Source organism: Vanellus vanellus, assembly GCF_965231255.1.
Source record: "Vanellus vanellus genome assembly, contig: HAP1_SCAFFOLD_38, whole genome shotgun sequence".
Taxonomy (NCBI): domain Eukaryota; kingdom Metazoa; phylum Chordata; class Aves; order Charadriiformes; family Charadriidae; genus Vanellus; species Vanellus vanellus.
The window spans coordinates 1,203,861-1,229,744 of NW_028126614.1; positions in this window are offsets into that span (position 1 = coordinate 1,203,861).

Below are 25,884 nucleotides of genomic sequence, written 5' to 3' on the forward strand. Positions count from 1 at the left end.
GTTTTTTTGCACAAATAGGGCGGCCTCCATGGTGCCAGGCCTGCTGGGGTCAGATGGGATTGAGCTTTCTGAAAGGGGGAAGAGGGTCTTTGCTCAGGAGCCAGTGGGGCTCATTGGCAGAGCTTTAAACTAGACTTGAAGGGGTCAGGGATAGGATCAGGCTTGAAGGGGTCAGGGATAGGATCAGGCTTGCCCATGACAAGCTGCGGGAACATGCTAAGGTCAGGGGGACAGGGCGCCAGCGAGGACCCTCAGCCTGTTGGTCTGAGACGTGCTGGGTGCAGCACACTCGGAGTCTTATGGAGATGAGCCAGGGGCTTCTGACGGAACAGAAGCCAACAGGAAAACATCAGTGAAATCACAGTGTCATAGAATCATTTGGGTTGGAAGGGACCTTTAGAGGTTGTTGAGTCCAACCCCCTGCAATGAGCAGGGATGGGGCATCTGGGAAGATTATGGTTTTTGATGATGAGGGTGGGGAGACACTGGCCCAGGTTGCCCAAAGAGGTGGGAGATGGCCCATACCTGGAAACATTCCAGGTCAGGTTGGATGGGGCTCTGAGCAACCAGATCCAATTGAAGATGACCCAGATCATTCTATGATTAAGTACCGCTTGGAAGAAACATACAAAGGAAAACTGAGTTAGAAGCAGGTTAGGCTGATTCACACAGAGACTGGAGACGCAAAGAGTAAGGAAGACCCTCCCATTGAGTCACGAGGTTCAGAGTGGATCCCCTTGCCTTCTAAACTCCTTATGGAGCCCCGGTCTCAGACTTGGAGAACAGCTTATGTCTAACGGAATTATCTATACAATGTTTGCAATAATATTGAGTAGCTGCACGGATTAGTAATGTCTCATTAGTACTAATTCAGCACGCTCTCAGTCACTTACTGAGGATCTGCCGCAGCTAAGGCATCTCTCCGCCGTGGGTGAGGAAGGCTCTCAGTCTCAGGTAAGGAATCTCTAACCTTGAGAGTCGCCCCTGCCCACGGGGAGAGTCGCCTGGCGTGCAGTCCAGCTGCCATTCAGGGAGAGGTCAAATTGGGCTCCTCCTGACGGTGATATTTATCGAGGGGAGTAGTTGGCTGCTAGGCGATAGCACAGGCGAGAGAGATGTCTTTTGTTTAGCTCGGGTATCTCGTTCTGTACTTTGGTTATCTTGCATTTTTAGGGTTTGAAACCACCTTTAGTTCTTAAAGCAAGCAAACAAATGAAGTTCTCCTGTACAATAGAATTTTACATTGTGTAACAGTTCTTTGGTTCCTTTTCTGGGTGAAACCCAGAGGATGGAACATTGTCCAAGGAGAAAAATCATCTCATGTATCTTCCCTGGAGGAGTCTGGGGTTGCTACCCGGGATCACAGGGCCCTAAAGCATTGGAGAAAACTTTGCGGGACACGCCTGGGAGGAGTTCTGGGTAGATCCCGCAGGATGGACCACTGTCAAGAGAGAAAAATCATCTTGGGTATCTTCCCTGGAGGAGTCTGGGGTTGCTACCCGGGATCACAGGGCCCTAAACCCCAGGACGAAAGCACTCAGGAAGAGAGCTGGGAGGAGTCTCGGGTGCATCCCGCAGGATGGACAATAGTCCAAGGAGAAAAATCAACTTGGGAATCTTCCACGGAGGAGTCTGGGGTTGCTACCTGGGATCACAGGGCCCTAAAGCACTGGAGAAAACTCTGCGTGAGACGCCTGGGAGGAGATCTGGGTAGATGCCGCAGGATGGACCACTGTCAAGAGAGAAAAATCATCATCATTCCCTGGAGGAGTCTGGGGTTGCTATCCGGGATGACAGAACGCTAAACCGTGAGAAAAAAGACTCAGGGACATAGCTGCGACAAGTCTCGGATGCATCCCAGAGGATGGAGGGACCCAAACCACAGGAAAAGTGTCTGCGGGAGACGCCTGGGAGGAATCTCACATGCATCCCAGAAGATGGAGCTTTGTCCAAGGAGAAAAATCATCTCGGGTATCTTCCCTGGAGGAGTCTGGGGTTGCTACCCGGGATTACAGGGACCCAAACCACAAGAAAAATGTCTGCCGGAGACGCCTGGGAGGAATCTCAGATGCATCCCAGAAGATGGAGCATTGTCCAAGGAGAAAAGTCATCTCGGCTATCTTCCCTGGAGGAGTCTGGGGTTGCTACCCGGGATCACAGGGCCCGAAAACACCGGAATAAAAACTCAGGGACATACCTGCAAGGAGTCTCGGATGCTTCCCAGAGGATGGAGCATTGTCCAAGCAGAAAAATTATCTCGGGTATCTTCCTTGAAGGAGTCTGGGGTTGCTACCCGGGATCACAGGGCCCTAAAGCACTGGAGAAAACTCTGCGGGAGATGCCTGCAAGGAATTCTGGGTAGATCCCGCAGGATGGACCACTGTCAAGAGAGAAAAATCATATTGGGTGTCTTCCCTGGAGGAGTCTGGGGTTGCTACTTGGGATGACAGAACCATAAACCGTGAGAAAAAAGACTCAGGGACATAGCTGCGACAAGTCTCGGGTGCATCCCAGAGCATGGAGCATTGTCCAAGGAGAAAAATCATCCCGGATATCTTTCCTGGAGGAGTCTGGGGTTGCTACCCGGGATTAAAGGGACCCAAACCACAGGAAAAATGTCTGCGGGAGACGCCTGGGAGGAATCTCAGATGCATCCCAGAAGATGGAGCTTTGTCCAAGGAGAAAAATCATCTCGGGTATCTTCCCTGGAGGAGTCTGGGGTTGCTACCCGGGATTACAGGGACCCAAACCACAAGAAAAATGTCTGCGGGAGACGCCTGGGAGGAATCTCAGATGCATCCCAGAAGATGGAGCATTGTCCAAGGAGAAAAGTCATCTCGGCTATCTTCCCTGGAGGAGTCTGGGGTTGCTACCCGGGATCACAGGGCCCGAAAACACCGGAATAAAAACTCAGGGACATACCTGCAAGGAGTCTCGGATGCTTCCCAGAGGATGGAGCATTGTCCAAGCAGAAAAATCATCTCGGTTATCTTCGCTGGAGGAGTCTGGGGTTGCTACCCGGGATCACAGGGCCCCAAAACAACGGAGAAAACTCTGCGGGAGACTCCTGGGAGGAGTTCTGGATAGATCCCGCAGGATGGACCACTGTCAAGAGAGAAAAATCATATTGGGTGTCTTCCCTGGAGGAGTCTGGGGTTGCTACCTGGGATGACAGAACCATAAACCGTGAGAAAAAAGACTCAGGGACATAGCTGCGACAAGTCTCGGGTGCATCCCAGAGCATGGAGCATTGTCCAAGGAGAAAAATCATCCCGGATATCTTCCCTGGAGGAGTCTGGGGTTGCTACCTGGGATTAAAGGGACCCAAACCACAGGAAAAATGTCTGCGGGAGAGGCCTGGGAGGAATCTCAGATGCATCCCAGAATATGGAGCATTGTCCAAGGAGAAAAATCATCTCGGGTATCTTCCCTGGAGGAGTCTGGGGATGCTACCCGGGATTACAGGGACCCAAACCACGGGAAAAATGTCTGTGGGAGATGCCTGGGAGGAATCTCATATGCATCCCAGAAGATGGAGCTTTGTCCAAGGAGAAAAATCATCTCGGGTATCTTCCCTGGAGGAGTCTGGGGTTGCTACCCGGGATCACAGGGCCCCAAAACACCGGAGAAAACTCTGCGGGAGACGCCTGGGAGGAATTCTGGGTAGATCCCGCAGGATGGACCACTGTCAAGAGAGAAAAATCATATTGGGTGTCTTCCCTGGAGGAGTCTGGGGTTGCTACCTGGGATGACAGAACCATAAACCGTGAGAAAAAAACTCAGGGACATAGCTGCGACAAGTCTCGGGTGCATCCCAGAGCATGGAGCATTGTCCAAGGAGAAAAATCATCCCGGATATCTTTCCTGGAGGAGTCTGGGGTTGCTACCTGGGATTAAAGGGACCCAAACCACAGGAAAAATGTCTGTGGGAGATGCCTGGGAGGAATCTCATATGCATCCCAGAAGATGGAGCTTTGTCCAAGGAGAAAAATCATCTCGGGTATCTTCCCTGGAGGAGTCTGGGGTTGGTACCCGGGATTACAGGGACCAAAACCACAGGAAAAATGTCTGCGGGAGACGCCTGGGAGGAATCTCAGATGCATCCCAGAAGATGGAGCATTGTCCAAGGAGAAAAATCATCTCGGTTATCTTCCCTGGAGGAGTCTGGGGTTGCTACCCGGGATCACAGGGCCCCAAAACATCGGAGAAAACTCTGCGGGAGACTCCTGGGAGGAGTTCTGGATAGATCCCGCAGTATGGACCACTGTCAAGAGAGAAAAATCATCTTGGGTGTCTTCCCTGGAGGAGTCTGGGGTTGCTACCCGGGATCAGAGGGCCCGAAAATACTGGAATAAACACTCAGGGACATACCTGCAAGGAGTCTCGGATGCTTCCAAGAGGATGTAGCATTGTCCAAGGAGAAAAATCATCTCGGGTATCTTCCCTGGAGGAGTCTGGTGTTGCTAACCGGGTTTACAGGGACCCAAACCACAGGAAAAATGTCTGCGGGAGACGCATGGGAGGAATCTCAGATGCATCCCAGAAGATGGAGCATTGTCCAAGGAGAAAAATCATCTCGGGTATCTTCCCTGGAGGAGTCTGGGGTTGCTACCCGGGATCACAGGGCCCGAAAACACCGGAATAAAAACTCAGGGACATACCTGCAAGGAGTCTCGGATGCTTCCCAGAGGATGGAGCATTGTCCAAGCAGAAAAATTATCTCGGGTATCTTCCTTGGAGGAGTCTGGGGTTGCTACCCGGGATCAGAGGGTCCTAAAGCACTGGAGAAAACTCTGCGGGAGATGCCTGGGAGGAATTCTGGGTAGATCCCGCAGGATGGACCACTGTCAAGAGAGAAAAATCATATTGGGTGTCTTCCCTGGAGGAGTCTGGGGTTGGTACCTGGGATGACAGAACCATAAACCGTGAGAAAAAAGACTCAGGGACATAGCTGCGACAAGTCTCGGATGCATCCCAGAGGATGGAGCATTGTCCAAGGAGAAAAATCATCCCGGATATCTTTCCTGGAGGAGTCTGGGGTTGCTACCCGGGATTAAAGGGACCCAAACCACAGGAAAAATGTCTGCGGGAGACGCCTGGGAGGAATCTCAGATGCATCCCAGAAGATGGAGCTTTGTCCCAGCAGAAATATCATCTCGGGTATCTTCCCTGGAGGAGTCTGGGGTTGCTACCCGGGATCAGAGGGCCCGAATACACTGGAATAAACACTCATGGACATACCTGCAAGGAGTCTCGGATGCTTCCCAGAGGATGTAGCATTGTCCAATGAGAAAAATCATATCGGGTATCTTCCCTGGAGGAGTCTGGGGTTGCTACCCGGGATTACAGGGACCCAAACCACAGGAAAAATGTCTGCGGGAGACGCCTGGGAGGAATCTCAGATGCATCCCAGAAGATGCAGCTTTGTCCCAGCAGAAAAATCATCTCGGGTATCTTCCCTGGAGGAGTCTGGGGTTGCTACCTGGGATTACAGGGACCAAAACCACAGGAAAAATGTCTGCGGGAGACGCCTGGGAGGAATCTCAGATGCATCCCAGAAGATGGAGCATTGTCCAAGGAGAAAAATCATCTCGGGTATCTTCCCTGGAGGAGTCTGGGGTTGCTACCCGGGATCACAGGGCCCGAAAACACCGGAATAAAAACTCAGGGACATACCTGCAAGGAGTCTCGGATGCTTCCCAGAGGATGTAGCATTGTCCAAGGAGAAAAATCATCTCGGGTATCTTCCCTGGAGGAGTCTGGGGTTGCTACCCGGGTTTACAGGGACCCAAACCACAGGAAAAATGTCTGCGGGAGATGCCTGGGAGGAATCTCAGATGCATCCCAGAAGATGGAGCATTGTCCAAGGAGAAATATCATCTCTGCTATCTTCCCTGGAGGAGTCTGGGGTTACTACCCGGGATCACAGGGCCCGAAAACACCGGAATAAAAACTCAGGGACATACCTGCAAGGAGTCTCGGATGCTTCCCAGAGGATGGAGCATTGTCCAAGCAGAAAAATTATCTCGGGTATCTTCCTTGGAGGAGTCTGGGGTTGCTACCCAGGATCACAGGGCCCCAAAACACCGGAAGAAACACTCAGGGACATACCTGCAAGGAGTCTCGGATGCTTCCCAGAGGATGGAGCATTGTCCAAGCAGAAAAATTATCTCGGGTATCTTCCTTGGAGGAGTCTGGGGTTGCTACCCGGGATCACAGGGCCCTAAAGCACTGGAGAAAACTCTGCGGGAGACGCCTGGGAGGAATTCTGGGTAGATCCCGCAGGATGGACCACTGTCAAGAGAGAAAAATCATATTGGGTGTCTTCCCTGGAGGAGTCTGGGGTTGCTACCTGGGATGACAGAACCATAAACCGTGAGAAAAAAGACTCAGGGACATAGCTGCGACAAGTCTCGGATGCATCCCAGAGGATGGAGCATTGTCCAAGGAGAAAAATCATCCCGGATATCTTTCCTGGAGGAGTCTGGGGTTGCTACCCGGGATTACAGGGACCCAAACCACCGGAAAAATGTCTGCGGGAGACTACTGGGAGGAGTTCTGGATAGATCCCGCAGTATGGACCACTGTCAAGAGAGAAAAATCATATTGGGTGTCTTCCCTGGAGGAGTCTGGGGTTGCTACCCGGGATCCGAGGGCCCGAAATACCGGAATAAACACTCAGGGACATATCTGCAAGGAGTCTCGGATGACTCCAAGAGGATGTAGCATTGTCCAAGGAGAAAAATCATCTCGGGTATCTTCCCTGGAGGAGTCTGGTGTTGCTAACCGGGTTTACAGGGACCCAAACCACAGCAAAAATGTCTGCGGGAGACGCATGGGAGGAATCTCAGATGCATCCCAGAAGATGGAGCATTGTCCAAGGAGAAAAATCATCTCGGGTATCTTCCCTGGAGGAGTCTGGGGTTGCTACCTGGGATCACAGGGCCCGAAAACACCGGAATAAAAACTCAGGGACATACCTGCAAGGAGTCTCGGATGCTTCCCAGAGGATGGAGCATTGTCCAAGCAGAAAAATTATCTCGGGTATCTTCCCTGGAGGAGTCTGGGGTTGCTACCCGGGATCACAGGGCCCCAAAACACCGGAGAAAACTGTTCGGGAGACACCTGGGAGGAGTTCTGGATAGATCCCGCAGTATGGACCACTGTCAAGAGAGAAAAATCATATTGGGTGTCTTCCCTGGAGGAGTCTGGGGTTGCTACCCGGGATCCGAGGGCCCGAAATACCGGAATAAACACTCAGGGACATATCTGCAAGGAGTCTCGGATGATTCCAAGAGGATGTAGCATTGTCCAAGGAGAAAAATCATCTCGGGTATCTTCCCTGGAGGAGTCTGGGGTTGCTACCCGGGTTTACAGGGACCCAAACCACAGGAAAAATGTCTGCGGGAGACGCCTGGCAGGAATCTCAGATGCATCCCAGAAGATGGAGCATTGTCCAAGGAGAAAAATAATCCCGGATATCTTTCCTGGAGGAGTCTGGGGTTGGTACCCGGGATCACAGGGCCCGAAAACACCGGAATAAAAACTCAGGGACATACCTGCAAGGAGTCTCGGATGCTTCCCAGAGGATGGAGCATTGTCCAAGGAGAAAAATTATCTCGGGTATCTTCCTTGGAGGAGTCTGGGGTTGCTACCCGGGATCAGAGGGCCCTAAAGCACTGGAGAAAACTCTGCGGGAGACGCCTCGGAGGAATTCTGGGTAGATCCCGCAGGATGGACCACTGTCAAGAGAGAAAAATCATATTGGGTGTCTTCCCTGGAGGAGTCTGGGGTTGCTACCTGGGATGACAGAACCATAAACCGTGAGAAAAAAGACTCAGGGACATAGCTGCGACAAGTCTCGGATGCATCCCAGAGGATGGAGCATTGTCCAAGGAGAAAAATAATCCCGGATATCTTTCCTGGAGGAGTCTGGGGTTGGTACCCGGGATTAAAGGGACCCAAACCACAGGAAAAATGTCTGCGGGAGACGCCTGGGAGGAATCTCAGATGCATCCCAGAAGATGGAGCATTGTCCAAGGAGAAAAATTATCTCGGGTATCTTCCCTGGAGGAGTCTGGGGTTGCTACCCGGGATTACAGGGACCCAAACCACAGGAAAAATGTCTGTGGGAGATGCCTGGGAGGAATCTCATATGCATCCCAGAAGATGGAGCTTTGTCCCAGCAGAAAAATCATCTTGGGTATCTTCCCTGGAGGAGTCTGGGGTTGCTACCCGGGATCACAGGGCCCCAAAACACCGGAGAAAACTCTGCGGGAGACTCCTGGGAGGAGTTCTGGATAGATCCCGCAGTATGGACCACTGTCAAAAGAGAAAAATCATATTGGGTGTCCTCCCTGGAAAAGTCTGGGGTTGCTACCCGGGATCAGAGGGCCCGAAAACACTGGAATAAACACTCAGGGACATACCTGCAAGGAGTCTCGGATGCTTCCCAGAGGATGTAGCATTGTCCAAGCAGAAAAATCATCTTGGGTATCTTCCCTGGAGGAGTCTGGGGTTGCTACCCGGGTTTACAGGGACCCAAACCACAGGAAAAATGTCTGCGGGAGACGCCTGGGAGGAATCTCAGATGCATCCCAGAAGATGGAGCATTGTCCCAGGAGAAAAATCATCTCGGGTATCTTCCCTGGAGGAGTCTGGGGTTGCTACCCGGGATCACAGGGCCCCAAAACACCGGAGAAAACTCTGCGGGAGACTCCTGGGAGGAGTTCTGGATAGATCCCGCAGTATGGACCACTGTCAAGAGAGAAAAATGATATTGGGTTTCTTCCCTGGAGGAGTCTGGGGTTGCTACCCGGGATCACAGGGCCCGAAAACACTGGAATAAAAACTCAGGGACATACCTGCAAGGAGTCTCGGATGCTTCCCAGAGGATGGAGCATTGTCCAAGCAGAAAAATTATCTCGGGTATCTTCCTTGGAGGAGTCTGGGGTTGCTACCCGGGATCAGAGGGCCCTAAAGCACTGGAGAAAACTCTGCGGGAGACGCCTGGGAGGAATTCTGGGTAGATCCCGCAGGATGGACCACTGTCAAGAGAGAAAAATCATATTGGGTGTCTTCCCTGGAGGAGTCTGGGGTTGGTACCTGGGATGACAGAACCATAAACCGTGAGAAAAAAGACTCAGGGACATAGCTGCGACAAGTCTCGGATGCATCCCAGAGGATGGAGCATTGTCCAAGGAGAAAAATCATCCCGGATATCTTTCCTGGAGGAGTCTGGGGTTGCTACCCGGGATTAAAGGGACCCAAACCACAGGAAAAATGTCTGCGGGAGACGCCTGGGAGGAATCTCAGATGCATCCCAGAAGATGGAGCTTTGTCCCAGCAGAAATATCATCTCGGGTATCTTCCCTGGAGGAGTCTGGGGTTGCTACCCGGGATCAGAGGGCCCGAATACACTGGAATAAACACTCATGGACATACCTGCAAGGAGTCTCGGATGCTTCCCAGAGGATGGAGCATTGTCCAAGGAGAAAAATCATCTCGGGTATCTTCCCTGGAGGAGTCTGGGATTGCTACCCGGGTTTACAGGGACCCAAACCACAGGAAAAATGTCTGTGGGAGACGCCTGGGAGGAATCTCAGATGCATCCCAGAAGATGGAGCATTGTTCCAGGAGAAAAATCATCTCGGGTATCTTCCCTGGAGGACTCTGGGGTTGCTACCCGGGATCACAGGGCCCCAAAACACCGGAATAAAAACTCAGGGGCATACCTGCAAGGAGTCTCGGATGCTTCCCAGAGGATGGAGCATTGTCCAAGCAGAAAAATTATCTCGGGTATCTTCCTTGGAGGAGTCTGGGGTTGCTACCCGGGATCACAGGGCCCTAAAGCACTGGAGAAAACTCTGCGGGAGACGCCTGGGAGGAATTCTGGGTAGATCCCGCAGGATGGACCACTGTCAAGAGAGAAAAATCATATTGGGTGTCTTCCCTGGAGGAGTCTGGGGTTGCTACCTGGGATGACAGAACCATAAACCGTGAGAAAAAAGACTCAGGGACATAGCTGCGACAAGTCTCGGATGCATCCCAGAGGATGGAGCATTGTCCAAGGAGAAAAATCATCCCGGATATCTTTCCTGGAGGAGTCTGGGGTTGCTACCCGGGATTACAGGGACCCAAACCACCGGAAAAATGTCTGCGGGAGACTACTGGGAGGAGTTCTGGATAGATCCCGCAGTATGGACCACTGTCAAGAGAGAAAAATGATATTGGGTGTCTTCCCTGGAGTAGTCTGGGGTTGCTATCCGGGATCAGAGGGCCCGAAAATACCGGAATAAACACTCAGGGACATACCTGCAAGGAGTCTCGGATGCTTCCAAGAGGATGGAGCATTGTCCAAGGAGAAAAATTATCTCGGGTATCTTCCCTGGAGGAGTCTGGGGTTGCTACCCGGGATCACAGGGCCCGAAAACACCGGAATAAAAACTCAGGGACATACCTGCAAGGAGTCTCAGATGCTTCTCAGATGATGCAGCATTGTCCAAGCAGAAAAATTATCTCGGGTATCTTCCCTGGAGGAGTCTGGGGTTGCTACCCGGGATTACAGGGACCCAAACCACAGGAAAAATGTCTGTGGGAGATGCCTGGGAGGAATCTCATATGCATCCCAGAAGATGGAGCTTTGTCCCAGCAGAAAAATCATCTCGGGTATCTTCCCTGGAGGAGTCTGGGGTTGCTACCCGGGATCACAGGGCCCCAAAACACCGGAGAAAACTCTGCGGGAGACTCCTGGGAGGAGTTCTGGATAGATCCCGCAGTATGGACCACTGTCAAGAGAGAAAAATCATATTGGGTGTCTTCCCTGGAGGAGTCTGGGGTTGCTACCCGGGATCCGAGGGCCCGAAAACACTGGAATAAACACTCAGGGACATACCTGCAAGGAGTCTCGGATGCATCCCAGAAGATGGAGCATTGTCCAAGGAGAAAAATAATCCCGGATATCTTTCCTGGAGGAGTCTGGGGTTGGTACCCGGGATTAAAGGGACCCAAACCACAGGAAAAATGTCTGCGGGAGACGCCTGGGAGGAATCTCAGATGCATCCCAGAAGATGGAGCATTGTCCAAGGAGAAAAATTATCTCGGGTATCTTCCCTGGAGGAGTCTGGGGTTGCTACCCGGGATTACAGGGACCCAAACCACAGGAAAAATGTCTGTGGGAGATGCCTGGGAGGAATCTCATATGCATCCCAGAAGATGGAGCTTTGTCCCAGCAGAAAAATCATCTTGGGTATCTTCCCTGGAGGAGTCTGGGGTTGCTACCCGGGATCACAGGGCCCCAAAACACCGGAGAAAACTCTGCGGGAGACTCCTGGGAGGAGTTCTGGATAGATCCCGCAGTATGGACCACTGTCAAAAGAGAAAAATCATATTGGGTGTCCTCCCTGGAAAAGTCTGGGGTTGCTACCCGGGATCAGAGGGCCCGAAAACACTGGAATAAACACTCAGGGACATACCTGCAAGGAGTCTCGGATGCTTCCCAGAGGATGTAGCATTGTCCAAGCAGAAAAATCATCTTGGGTATCTTCCCTGGAGGAGTCTGGGGTTGCTACCCGGGTTTACAGGGACCCAAACCACAGGAAAAATGTCTGCGGGAGACGCCTGGGAGGAATCTCAGATGCATCCCAGAAGATGGAGCATTGTCCCAGGAGAAAAATCATCTCGGGTATCTTCCCTGGAGGAGTCTGGGGTTGCTACCCGGGATCACAGGGCCCCAAAACACCGGAGAAAACTCTGCGGGAGACTCCTGGGAGGAGTTCTGGATAGATCCCGCAGTATGGACCACTGTCAAGAGAGAAAAATCATATTGGGTTTCTTCCCTGGAGGAGTCTGGGGTTGCTACCCGGGATCACAGGGCCCGAAAACACTGGAATAAAAACTCAGGGACATACCTGCAAGGAGTCTCGGATGCTTCCCAGAGGATGGAGCATTGTCCAAGCAGAAAAATTATCTCGGGTATCTTCCTTGGAGGAGTCTGGGGTTGCTACCCGGGATCAGAGGGCCCTAAAGCACTGGAGAAAACTCTGCGGGAGACGCCTGGGAGGAATTCTGGGTAGATCCCGCAGGATGGACCACTGTCAAGAGAGAAAAATCATATTGGGTGTCTTCCCTGGAGGAGTCTGGGGTTGCTACCTGGGATGACAGAACCATAAACCGTGAGAAAAAAGACTCAGGGACATAGCTGCGACAAGTCTCGGATGCATCCCAGAGGATGGAGCATTGTCCAAGGAGAAAAATCATCCCGGATATCTTTCCTGGAGGAGTCTGGGGTTGCTACCCGGGATTAAAGGGACCCAAACCACAGGAAAAATGTCTGCGGGAGACGCCTGGGAGGAATCTCAGATGCATCCCAGAAGATGGAGCTTTGTCCCAGCAGAAATATCATCTCGGGTATCTTCCCTGGAGGAGTCTGGGGTTGCTACCCGGGATCAGAGGGCCCGAATACACTGGAATAAACACTCATGGACATACCTGCAAGGAGTCTCGGATGCTTCCCAGAGGATGGAGCATTGTCCAAGGAGAAAAATCATATCGGGTATCTTCCCTGGAGGAGTCTGGGGTTGCTACCCGGGTTTACAGGGACCCAAACCACAGGAAAAATGTCTGTGGGAGACGCCTGGGAGGAATCTCAGATGCATCCCAGAAGATGGAGCATTGTTCCAGGAGAAAAATCATCTCGGGTATCTTCCCTGGAGGACTCTGGGGTTGCTACCCGGGATCACAGGGCCCCAAAACACCGGAATAAAAACTCAGGGGCATACCTGCAAGGAGTCTCGGATGCTTCCCAGAGGATGGAGCATTGTCCAAGCAGAAAAATTATCTCGGGTATCTTCCTTGGAGGAGTCTGGGGTTGCTACCCGGGATCACAGGGCCCTAAAGCACTGGAGAAAACTCTGCGGGAGACGCCTGGGAGGAATTCTGGGTAGATCCCGCAGGATGGACCACTGTCAAGAGAGAAAAATCATATTGGGTGTCTTCCCTGGAGGAGTCTGGGGTTGCTACCTGGGATGACAGAACCATAAACCGTGAGAAAAAAGACTCAGGGACACAGCTGCGACAAGTCTCGGATGCATCCCAGAGGATGGAGCATTGTCCAAGGAGAAAAATCATCCCGGATATCGTTCCTGGAGGAGTGTGGGGTTGCTACCCGGGATTACAGGGACCCAAACCACAGGAAAAATGTCTGCGGGAGACTACTGGGAGGAGTTCTGGATAGATCCCGCAGTATGGACCACTGTCAAGAGAGAAAAATGATATTGGGTGGCTTCCCTGGAGTAGTCTGGGGTTGCTATCCGGGATCAGAGGGCCCGAAAATACCGGAATAAACACTCAGGGACATACCTGCAAGGAGTCTCGGATGCTTCCAAGAGGATGGAGCATTGTCCAAGGAGAAAAATTATCTCGGGTATCTTCCCTGGAGGAGTCTGGGGTTGCTACCCGGGATCACAGGGCCCGAAAACACCGGAATAAAAACTCAGGGACATACCTGCAAGGAGTCTCAGATGCTTCTCAGATGATGCAGCATTGTCCAAGCAGAAAAATTATCTCGGGTATCTTCCCTGGAGGAGTCTGGGGTTGCTACCCGGGATTACAGGGACCCAAACCACAGGAAAAATGTCTGTGGGAGATGCCTGGGAGGAATCTCATATGCATCCCAGAAGATGGAGCTTTGTCCCAGCAGAAAAATCATCTCGGGTATCTTCCCTGGAGGAGTCTGGGGTTGCTACCCGGGATCACAGGGCCCCAAAACACCGGAGAAAACTCTGCGGGAGACTCCTGGGAGGAGTTCTGGATAGATCCCGCAGTATGGACCACTGTCAAAAGAGAAAAATCATATTGGGTGTCCTCCCTGGAGGAGTCTGGGGTTGCTACCTGGGATCAGAGGGCCCGAAAACACTGGAATAAACACTCAGGGACATACCTGCAAGGAGTCTCGGATGCTTCCAAGAGGATGGAGCATTGTCCAAGCAGAAAAATCATCTCGGGTGTCTTCCCTGGAGGAGTCTGGGGTTGCTACCCGGGATTACAGGGACCCAAACCACAGGAAAAATGTCTGTGGGAGATGCCTGGGAGGAATCTCATATGCATCCCAGAAGATGGAGCTTTGTCCCAGCAGAAAAATCATCTCGGGTATCTTCCCTGGAGGAGTCTGGGGTTGCTACCCGGGATTACAGGGACCCAAACCACAGGAAAAATGTCTGTGGGAGATGCCTGGGAGGAATCTCATATGCATCCCAGAAGATGGAGCTTTGTCCCAGCAGAAAAATCATCTCGGGTATCTTCCCTGGAGGAGTCTGGGGTTGCTACCCGGGATCACAGGGCCCCAAAACACCGGAGAAAACTCTGCGGGAGACTCCTGGGAGGAGTTCTGGATAGATCCCGCAGTATGGACCACTGTCAAAAGAGAAAAATCATATTGGGTGTCCTCCCTGGAGGAGTCTGGGGTTGCTACCTGGGATCAGAGGGCCCGAAAACACTGGAATAAACACTCAGGGACATACCTGCAAGGAGTCTCGGATGCTTCCAAGAGGATGGAGCATTGTCCAAGCAGAAAAATCATCTCGGGTGTCTTCCCTGGAGGAGTCTGGGGTTGCTACCCGGGATTACAGGGACCCAAACCACAGGAAAAATGTCTGTGGGAGATGCCTGGGAGGAATCTCATATGCATCCCAGAAGATGGAGCTTTGTCCCAGCAGAAAAATCATCTCGGGTATCTTCCCTGGAGGAGTCTGGGGTTGCTACCCGGGATTACAGGGACCCAAACCACAGGAAAAATGTCTGCGGGAGACGCCTGGGAGGAATCTCAGATGCATCCCAGAAGATGGAGCTTTGTCCCAGCAGAAAAATCATCTCGGGTATCTTCCCTGGAGGAGTCTGGGGTTGCTACCCGGGATTACAGGGACCCAAACCACAGGAAAAATGTCTGCGGGATATGCCTGGGAGGAATCTCAGATGCATCCCAGAAGATGGTGCTTTCTCCCAGCAGAAAAATCATCTCGGGTATCTTCCCTGGAGGAGTCTGGGCTTGCTACCTGGGATTACAGGGACCCAAACCACAAGAAAAATGTCTGCGGGAGACGCCTGGGAGGAATCTCAGATGCATCCCAGAAGATGGAGCATTGTCCAAGGAGAAAAATCATCTCGGGTATCTTCCCTGGAGGAGTCTGGGGTTACTACCCGGGATCACAGGGCCCGAAAACACCGGAATAAAAACTCAGGGACATACCTGCAAGGAGTCTCGGATGCTTCCCAGAGGATGGAGCATTGTCCAAGCAGAAAAATTATCTCGGGTATCTTCCTTGGAGGAGTCTGGGGTTGCTACCCGGGAGCACAGGGCCCCAAAACACCGGAAGAAACACTCAGGGACATACCTGCAAGGAGTCTCGGATGCTTCCCAGAGGATGGAGCATTGTCCAAGGAGAAAAATCATCCCGGATATCTTTCCTGGAGGAGTCTGGGGTTGCTACCCGGGATCACAGGGCCCTAAAGCACAGGAAAAATGTCTGCGGGAGACGCCTGGGAGGAATCTCAGATGCATCCCAGAAGATGGAGCTTTGTCCCAGCAGAAAAATCATCTCGGGTATCTTCCCTGGAGGAGTCTGGGCTTGCTACCCGGGATTACAGGGACCCAAACCATAGGAAAAATGTCTGCGGGAGACGCCTGGGAGGAATCTCAGATGCATCCCAGAAGATGGAGCATTGTCCAAGGAGAAATATCATCTCTGCTATCTTCCCTGGAGGAGTCTGGGTTTGGTACCCGGGATCACAGCGCCCGAAAACACCGGAATAAAAACTCAGGGACATACCTGCAAGTAGTCTCGGATGCTTCCCAGAGGATGGAGCATTGTCCAAGCAGAAAAATTATCTCGGGTATGTTCCCTGGAGGAGTCTGGGGTTGCTACCCGGGATTACAGGGACCCAAACCACAGGAAAAATGTCTTTGGGAGATGCCTGGGAGGAATCTCATATGCATCCCAGAAGATGGAGCTTTGTCCCAGCAGTAAAATCATCTCGGGTATCTTCCCTGGAGGAGTCTGGGGTTGCTACCCGGGATCACAGGGACCCAAACCACAGGAAAAATGTCTGCGGGAGATGCCTGGGAGGAATCTCAGATGCATCCCAGAAGATGGAGCTTTGTCCAAGGAGAAAAATCATCTCGGGTATCTTCCCTGGAGGAGTCTGGGGTTGCTACCCGGGATCAGAGGGCCCCAAAACACCGGAGAAAACTGTGCGGGAGACACCTGGGAGGAGTTCTGGATAGATCCCGCAGTATGGACCACTGTCAAGAGAGAAAAATCATATTGGGTGTCTTCCCTGGAGGAGTCTGGGGTTGCTACCCGGGATCAGAGGGCCCGAAAATACCGGAATAAACACTCAGGGACATAACTGCAAGGAGTCTCGGATGCTTCCAAGAGGATGGAGCGTTGTCCAAGGAGAAAAATCATCTCGGGTATCTTCCCTGGAGGAGTCTGGGGTTGCTACCCGGGTTTACAGGGACCCAAACCACAGGAAAAATGTCTGCGGGAGACGCCTGGCAGGAATCTCAGATGCATCCCAGAAGATGGAGCATTGTCCAAGGAGAAAAATCATCTCGGGTATCTTCCCTGGAGGAGTCTGGGGTTGCTACCCGGGATCACAGGGCCCGAAAACACCGGAATAAAAACTCAGGGACATACCTGCAAGGAGTCTCGGATGCTTCCCAGAGGATGGAGCATTGTCCAAGCAGAAAAATTATCTCGGGTATCTTCCTTGGAGGAGTCTGGGGTTGCTACCCGGGATCAGAGGGCCCTAAAGCACTGGAGAAAACTCTGCGGGAGACGCCTGGGAGGAATTCTGGGTAGATCCCGCAGGATGGACCACTGTCAAGAGAGAAAAATCATATTGGGTGTCTTCCCTGGAGGAGTCTGGGGTTGCTACCTGGGATGACAGAACCATAAACCGTGAGAAAAAAGACTCAGGGACATAGCTGCGACAAGTCTCGGATGCATCCCAGAGGATGGAGCATTGTCCAAGGAGAAAAATCATCCCGGATATCTTTCCTGGAGGAGTCTGGGGTTGGTACCCGGGATTAAAGGGACCCAAACCACAGGAAAAATGTCTGCGGGAGACGCCTGGGAGGAATCTCAGATGCATCCCAGAAGATGGAGCATTGTCCAAGGAGAAAAATCATCTCGGGTATCTTCCCTGGAGGAGTCTGAGGTTGCTACCCGGGACCACAGGGCCCGAAAACACCGGAATAAAAACTCAGGGACATACCTGCAAGGAGTCTCAGATGCTTCCCAGATGATGGAGCATAGTCCAAGCAGAAAAATTATCTCGGGTATCTTCCCTGGAGGAGTCTGGGGTTGCTACCCGGGATTACAGGGACCCAAACCACAGGAAAAATGTCTGCGGGAGACGCCTGGGAGGAATCTCAGATGCATCCCAGAAGATGGAGCTTTGTCCCAGCAGAAAAATTATCTCGGGTATCTTCCTTGGAGGAGTCTGGGGTTGCTACCCAGGATCACAGGGCCCCAAAACACCGGAAGAAACACTCAGGGACATACCTGCAAGGAGTCTCGGATGCTTCCCAGAGGATGGAGCATTGTCCAAGCAGAAAAATTATCTCGGGTATCTTCCTTGGAGGAGTCTGGGGTTGCTACCCGGGATCACAGGGCCCTAAAGCACTGGAGAAAACTCTGCGGGAGACGCCTGGGAGGAATTCTGGGTAGATCCCGCAGGATGGACCACTGTCAAGAGAGAAAAATCATATTGGGTGTCTTCCCTGGAGGAGTCTGGGGTTGCTACCTGGGATGACAGAACCATAAACCGTGAGAAAAAAGACTCAGGGACACAGCTGCGACAAGTCTCGGATGCATCCCAGAGGATGGAGCATTGTCCAAGGAGAAAAATCATCCCGGATATCGTTCCTGGAGGAGTGTGGGGTTGCTACCCGGGATTACAGGGACCCAAACCACAGGAAAAATGTCTGCGGGAGACTACTGGGAGGAGTTCTGGATAGATCCCGCGGTATGGACCACTGTCAAGAGAGAAAAATCATATTGGGTGTCTTCCCTGGAGTAGTCTGGGGTTGCTATCCGGGATCAGAGGGCCCGAAAATACCGGAATAAACACTCAGGGACATACCTGCAAGGAGTCTCGGATGCTTCCAAGAGGATGGAGCATTGTCCAAGGAGAAAAATTATCTCGGGTATCTTCCCTGGAGGAGTCTGGGGTTGCTACCCGGGATCACAGGGCCCGAAAACACCGGAATAAAAACTCAGGGACATACCTGCAAGGAGTCTCAGATGCTTCCCAGATGATGCAGCATTGTCCAAGCAGAAAAATTATCTCGGGTATCTTCCCTGGAGGAGTCTGGGGTTGCTACCCGGGATCACAGGGCCCCAAAACACCGGAGAAAACTCTGCGGGAGACTCCTGGGAGGAGTTCTGGATAGATCCCGCAGTATGGACCACTGTCAAAAGAGAAAAATCATATTGGGTGTCCTCCCTGGAGGAGTCTGGGGTTGCTACCTGGGATCAGAGGGCCCGAAAACACTGGAATAAACACTCAGGGACATACCTGCAAGGAGTCTCGGATGCTTCCAAGAGGATGGAGCATTGTCCAAGCAGAAAAATTATCTCGGTTGTCTTCCCTGGAGGAGTCTGGGGTTGCTACCCGGGATTACAGGGACCCAAACCACAGGAAAAATGTCTGTGGGAGATGCCTGGGAGGAATCTCATATGCATCCCAGAAGATGGAGCTTTGTCCCAGCAGAAAAATCATCTCGGGTATCTTCCCTGGAGGAGTCTGGGGTTGCTACCCGGGATTACAGGGACCCAAACCACAGGAAAAATGTCTGCGGGAGACGCCTGGGAGGAATCTCAGATGCATCCCAGAAGATGGAGCTTTGTCCCAGCAGAAAAATCATCTCGGGTATCTTCCCTGGAGGAGTCTGGGGTTGCTACCCGGGAGCACAGGGCCCCAAAACACCGGAAGAAACACTCAGGGACATACCTGCAAGGAGTCTCGGATGCTTCCCAGAGGATGGAGCATTGTCCAAGGAGAAAAATCATCCCGGATATCTTTCCTGGAGGAGTCTGGGGTTGCTACCCGGGATCACAGGGCCCTAAAGCACAGGAAAAATGTCTGCGGGAGACGCCTGGGAGGAATCTCAGATGCATCCCAGAAGATGGAGCTTTGTCCCAGCAGAAAAATCATCTCGGGTATCTTCCCTGGAGGAGTCTGGGCTTGCTACCCGGGATTACAGGGACCCAAACCATACGAAAAATGTCTGCGGGAGACGCCTGGGAGGAATCTCAGATGCATCCCAGAAGATGGAGCATTGTCCAAGGAGAAATATCATCTCTGCTATCTTCCCTGGAGGAGTCTGGGTTTGGTACCCGGGATCACAGCGCCCGAAAACACCGGAATAAAAACTCAGGGACATACCTGCAAGTAGTCTCGGATGCTTCCCAGAGGATGGAGCATTGTCCAAGCAGAAAAATTATCTCGGGTATGTTCCCTGGAGGAGTCTGGGGTTGCTACCCGGGATTACAGGGACCCAAACCACAGGAAAAATGTCTTTGGGAGATGCCTGGGAGGAATCTCATATGCATCCCAGAAGATGGAGCTTTGTCCCAGCAGTAAAATCATCTCGGGTATCTTCCCTGGAGGAGTCTGGGGTTGCTACCCGGGATTACAGGGACCCAAACCACAGGAAAAATGTCTGCGGGAGATGCCTGGGAGGAATCTCAGATGCATCCCAGAAGATGGAGCTTTGTCCAAGGAGAAAAATCATCTCGGGTATCTTCCCTGGAGGAGTCTGGGGTTGCTACCCGGGATCAGAGGGCCCCAAAACACCGGAGAAAACACTCAGGGACATAACTGCAAGGAGTCTCGGATGCTTCCAAGAGGATGGAGCATTGTCCAAGGAGAAAAATCATCTCGGGTATCTTCCCTGGAGGAGTCTGGGGTTGCTACCCGGGTTTACAGGGACCCAAACCACAGGAAAAATGTCTGCGGGAGACGCCTGGCAGGAATCTCAGATGCATCCCAGAAGATGGAGCATTGTCCAAGGAGAAAAATCATCTCGGGTATCTTCCCTGGAGGAGTCTGGGGTTGCTACCCGGGATCACAGGGCCCAAAAGCACCGGAATAAAAACTCAGGGACATACCTGCAAGGAGTCTCGGATGCTTCCCAGAGGATGGAGCATTGTCCAAGCAGAAAAATTATCTCGGGTATCTTCCTTGGAGGAGTCTGGGGTTGCTACCCGGGATCAGAGGGCCCTAAAGCACTGGAGAAAACTCTGCGGGAGACGCCTGGGAGGAATTCTGGGTAGATCCCGCAGGATGGACCACTGTCAAGAGAGAAAAATCATATTGGGTGTCTTCCCTGGAGGAGTCTGGGGTTGCTACCCGGGATGACAGAACCATAAACCGTGAGAAAAAAGACTCAGGGACATAGCTGCGACAAGTCTCGGATGCATCCCAGAGGATGGAGCATTGTCCAAGGAGAAAAATCATCCCGGATATCTTTCCTGGAGGAGTCTGGGGTTGGTACCCGGGATTAAAGGGACCCAAAACACAGGAAAAATGTCTGCGGGAGACGCCTGGGAGGAATCTCAGATGCATCCCAGAAGATGGAGCATTGTCCAAGGAGAAAAATCATCTCGGGTATCTTCCCTGGAGGAGTCTGGGGTTGCTACCCGGGACCACAGGGCCCGAAAACACCGGAATAAAAACTCAGGGACATACCTGCAAGGAGTCTCAGATGCTTCCCAGATGATGGAGCATTGTCCAAGCAGAAAAATTATCTCGGGTATCTTCCCTGGAGGAGTCTGGGGTTGCTACCCGGGATTACAGGGACCCAAACCACAGGAAAAATGTCTGCGGGAGACGCCTGGGAGGAATCTCAGATGCATCCCAGAAGATGGAGCTTTGTCCCAGCAGAAAAATCATCTCGGGTATCTTCCCTGGAGGAGTCTGGGGTTGCTACCCGGGATTACAGGGACCCAAATCACAGGAAAAATGTCTGCGGGATATGCCTGGGAGGAATTTCAGATGCATCCCAGAAGATGGTGCTTTCTCCCAGCAGAAAAATCATCTCGGGTATCTTCCCTGGAGGAGTCTGGGGTTGCTACCTGGGATTACAGGGACCAAAGCAACAGGAAAAATGTCTGCGGGAGACGCCTGGGAGGAATCTCAGATGCATCCCAGAAGATGGAGCATTGTCCAAGGAGAAAAATCATCTCGGGTATCTTCCCTGGAGGAGTCTGGGGTTGCTACCCGGGATCACAGGGCCCGAAAACACCGGAATAAAAACTCAGGGACATACCTGCAAGGAGTCTCGGATGCTTCCCAGAGGATGTAGCATTGTCCAAGGAGAAAAATCATCTCGGGTATCTTCCCTGGAGGAGTCTGGGGTTGCTACCCGGGTTTACAGGGACCCAAACCACAGGAAAAATGTCTGCGGGAGATGCCTGGGAGGAATCTCAGATGCATCCCAGAAGATGGAGCATTGTCCAAGGAGAAATATCATCTCTGCTATCTTCCCTGGAGGAGTCTGGGGTTACTACCCGGGATCACAGGGCCCGAAAACACCGGAATAAAAACTCAGGGACATACCTGCAAGGAGTCTCGGATGCTTCCCAGAGGATGGAGCATTGTCCAAGCAGAAAAATTATCTCGGGTATCTTCCTTGGAGGAGTCTGGGGTTGCTACCCAGGATCACAGGGCCCCAAAACACCGGAAGAAACACTCAGGGACATACCTGCAAGGAGTCTCGGATGCTTTCCAGAGGATGGAGCATTGTCCAAGCAGAAAAATTATCTCGGGTATCTTCCTTGGAGGAGTCTGGGGTTGCTACCCGGGATCACAGGGCCCTAAAGCACTGGAGAAAACTCTGCGGGAGACGCCTGGGAGGAATTCTGGGTAGATCCCGCAGGATGGACCACTGTCAAGAGAGAAAAATCATATTGGGTGTCTTCCCTGGAGGAGTCTGGGGTTGCTACCCGGGATGACAGAACCATAAACCGTGAGAAAAAAGACTCAGGGACATAGCTGCGACAAGTCTCGGATGCATCCCAGAGGATGGAGCATTGTCCAAGGAGAAAAATCATCCCGGATATCTTTCCTGGAGGAGTCTGGGGTTGGTACCCGGGATTAAAGGGACCCAAACCACAGGAAAAATGTCTGCGGGAGACGCCTGGGAGGAATCTCAGATGCATCCCAGAAGATGGAGCATTGTCCAAGGAGAAAAATCATCTCGGGTATCTTCCCTGGAGGAGTCTGGGGTTGCTACCCGGGACCACAGGGCCCGAAAACACCGGAATAAAAACTCAGGGACATACCTGCAAGGAGTCTCAGATGCTTCCCAGATGATAGAGCATTGTCCAAGCAGAAAAATTATCTCGGGTATCTTCCCTGGAGGAGTCTGGGGTTGCTACCCGGGATTACAGGGACCCAAACCACAGGAAAAATGTCTGCGGGAGACGCCTGGGAGGAATCTCAGATGCATCCCAGAAGATGGAGCTTTGTCCCAGCAGAAAAATCATCTCGGGTATCTTCCCTGGAGGGGTCTGGGGTTGCTACCCGGGATTACAGGGACCCAAATCACAGGAAAAATGTCTGCGGGATATGCCTGGGAGGAATCTCAGATGCATCCCAGAAGATGGTGCTTTCTCCCAGCAGAAAAATCATCTCGGGTATCTTCCCTGGAGGAGTCTGGGGTTGCTACCTGGGATGACAGAACCATAAACCGTGAGAAAAAAGACTCAGGGACATAGCTGCGACAAGTCTCGGATGCATCAAAGAGGATGGAGCATTGTCCAAGGAGAAAAATCATCCCGGATATCTTTCCTGGAGGAGTCTGGGGTTGCTACCCGGGATTAAAGGGACCCAAACCACAGGAAAAATGTCTGCGGGAGACGCCTGGGAGGAATCTCAGATGCATCCCAGAAGATGGAGCTTTGTCCCAGCAGAAAAATCATCTCGGGTATCTTCCCTGGAGGAGTCTGGGCTTGCTACCCGGGATTACAGGGACCCAAACCATAGGAAAAATGTCTGCGGGAGACGTCTGGGCGGAATCTCAGATGCATCCCAGAGGATGTAGCATTGTCCAAGGAGAAAAATCATCTCGGGTATCTTCCCTGGAGGAGTCTGGGGTTGCTACCCGGCATCACAGGGCCCGAAAACACCGGAATAAAAACTCAGGGACATACGTGCAAGGAGTCTCGGATGCTTCCCAGAGGATGGAGCATTGTCCAAGCAGAAAAATCATCTTGGGCATCTTCCCTGGAGGAGTCTGGGGTTGCTACCCGGGATTACAGGGACCCAAACCACAGGAAAAATGTCTGTGGGAGATGCCTGGGAGGAATCTCAGATGCATCCCAGAAGATGGTGCTTTCTCCCAGCAGAAAAATCATCTCGGGTATCTTCCCTGGAGGAGTCTGGGGTTGCTACCCGGGATTACAGGGACCCAAACCACAGGAAAAATGTCTGCGGGAGACGCCTGGGAGGAATCTCAGATGCATCCCAGAAGATGGAGCATTGTCCAAGGAGAAAAATCATCTCGGGTATCTTCCCTGGAGGAGTCTGGGGTTGCTACCCGGGATCACAGGGCCCGAAAACACCGGAATAAACACACAGGGACATACCTGCAAGGAGTCTCGGATGCATCCCAGAGGATGTAGCATTGTCCAAGGAGAAAAATCATCTCGGGTATCTTCCCTGGAGGAGTCTGGGGTTGCTACCCGGGTTTACAGGGACCCAAACCACAGGAAAAATGTCTGCGGGAGATGCCTGGGAGGAATCTCAGATGCATCCCAGAAGATGGAGCATTGTCCAAAGAGAAAAATCATCTCGGGTATCTTCCCTGGAGGAGTCTGGGGTTGCTACCCGGGATCACAGGGCCCGAAAACACCGGAATAAAAACTCAGGGACATACCTGCAAGGAGTCTCGGATGCTTCCCAGAGGATGGAGCATTGTCCAAGCAGAAAAATTATCTCGGGTATCTTCCTTGGAGGAGTCTGGGGTTGCTACCCGGGATCACAGGGCCCCAAAACACCGGAAGAAACACTCAGGGACATACCTGCAAGGAGTCTCGGATGCTTCCCAGAGGATGGAGCATTGTCCAAGCAGAAAAATTATCTCGGGTATCTTCCCTGGAGGAGTCTGCGGTTGCTACCTGGGATGACAGAACCATAAACCGTGAGAAAAAAGACTCAGGGACATAGCTGCGACAAGTCTCGGATGCATCCAAGAGGATGGAGCATTGTCCAAGGAGAAAAATCATCCCGGATATCTTTCCTGGAGGAGTCTGGGGTTGCTACCCGGGATTAAAGGGACCCAAACCACAGGAAAAATGTCTGCGGGAGACGCCTGGGAGGAATCTCAGATGCATCCCAGAAGATGGAGCTTTGTCCCAGCAGAAAAATCATCTCGGGTATCTTCCCTGGAGGAGTCTGGGCTTGCTACCCGGGATTACAGGGACCCAAACCATAGGAAAAATGTCTGCGGGAGACGCCTGGGCGGAATCTCAGATGCATCCCAGAAGATGGAGCATTGTCCAAGGAGAAATATCATCTCTGCTATCTTCCCTGGAGGAGTCTGGGTTTGGTACCCGGGATCACAGCGCCCGAAAACACCGGAATAAAAACTCAGGGACATACCTGCAAGTAGTCTCGGATGCTTCCCAGAGGATGGAGCATTGTCCAAGCAGAAAAATTATCTCGGGTATCTTCCCTGGAGGAGTCTGGGGTTGCTACCCGGGATTACAGGGACCCAAACCACAGGAAAAATGTCTGTGGGAGATGCCTGGGAGGAATCTCATATGCATCCCAGAAGATGGAGCTTTGTCCCAGCAGTAAAATCATCTCGGGTATCTTCCCTGGAGGAGTCTGGGGTTGCTACCCGGGATTACAGGGACCCAAACCACGTGAAAAATGTCTGCGGGAGATGCCTGGGAGGAATCTCAGATGCATCCCAGAAGATAGTGCTTTCTCCCAGCAGAAAAATCATCTCGGGTATCTTCCCTGGAGGAGTCTGGGGTTGCTACCCGGGATTACAGGGACCCAAACCACAGGAAAAATGTCTGCGTGAGACGCCTGGGAGGAATCTCAGATGCATCCCAGAAGATGGAGCATTGTCCAAGGAGAAAAATCATCTCGGGTATCTTCCCTGGAGGAGTCTGGGGTTGCTACCCGGGATCACAGGGACCCAAAACACAGGAAAAAAACACTGAGAAACAGAGCTGGGAGGAGTCTCGGGTGCATCCCGCAGGATGGACAATAGTCCAAGGAGAAAAATCATCTCGGGTATCTTCCCTGGAGGAGTCTGAGGTTGCTACCCGGGATGACAGTGCCCAAAAGCACCGGAATAAAAACTCAGGGACATACCTGCAAGGAGTCTCGGATGCTTCCCAGAGGATGGAGCATTGTCCAAGCAGAAAAATTATCTCGGGTATCTTCCCTGGAGGAGTCTGGGGTTGCTACCCAGGATTACAGGGACCCAAACCACAGGAAAAATGTCTGCGGGAGACGCCTGGGAGGAATCTCAGATGCATCCCAGAAGATGGAGCATTGTCCAAGGAGAAAAATCACCTCGGGTATCTTCCCTGGAGGAGTGTGGGGTTACTACCCGGGATCACAGGGCCCCAAAACACCGGAGAAAACTCTGCGGGAGACTCCTGGGAAGAGTTCTGGATAGATCCCGCAGTATGGACCACTGTCAAGAGAGAAAAATCATATTGGGTGTCTTCCCTGGAGGAGTCTGGGGTTGCTACCCGGGATCACAGGGCCCGAAAACACCGGAATAAAAACTCAGGGACATACCTGCAAGGAGTCTCGGATGCTTCCCAGAGGATGGAGCATTGTCCAAGCAGAAAA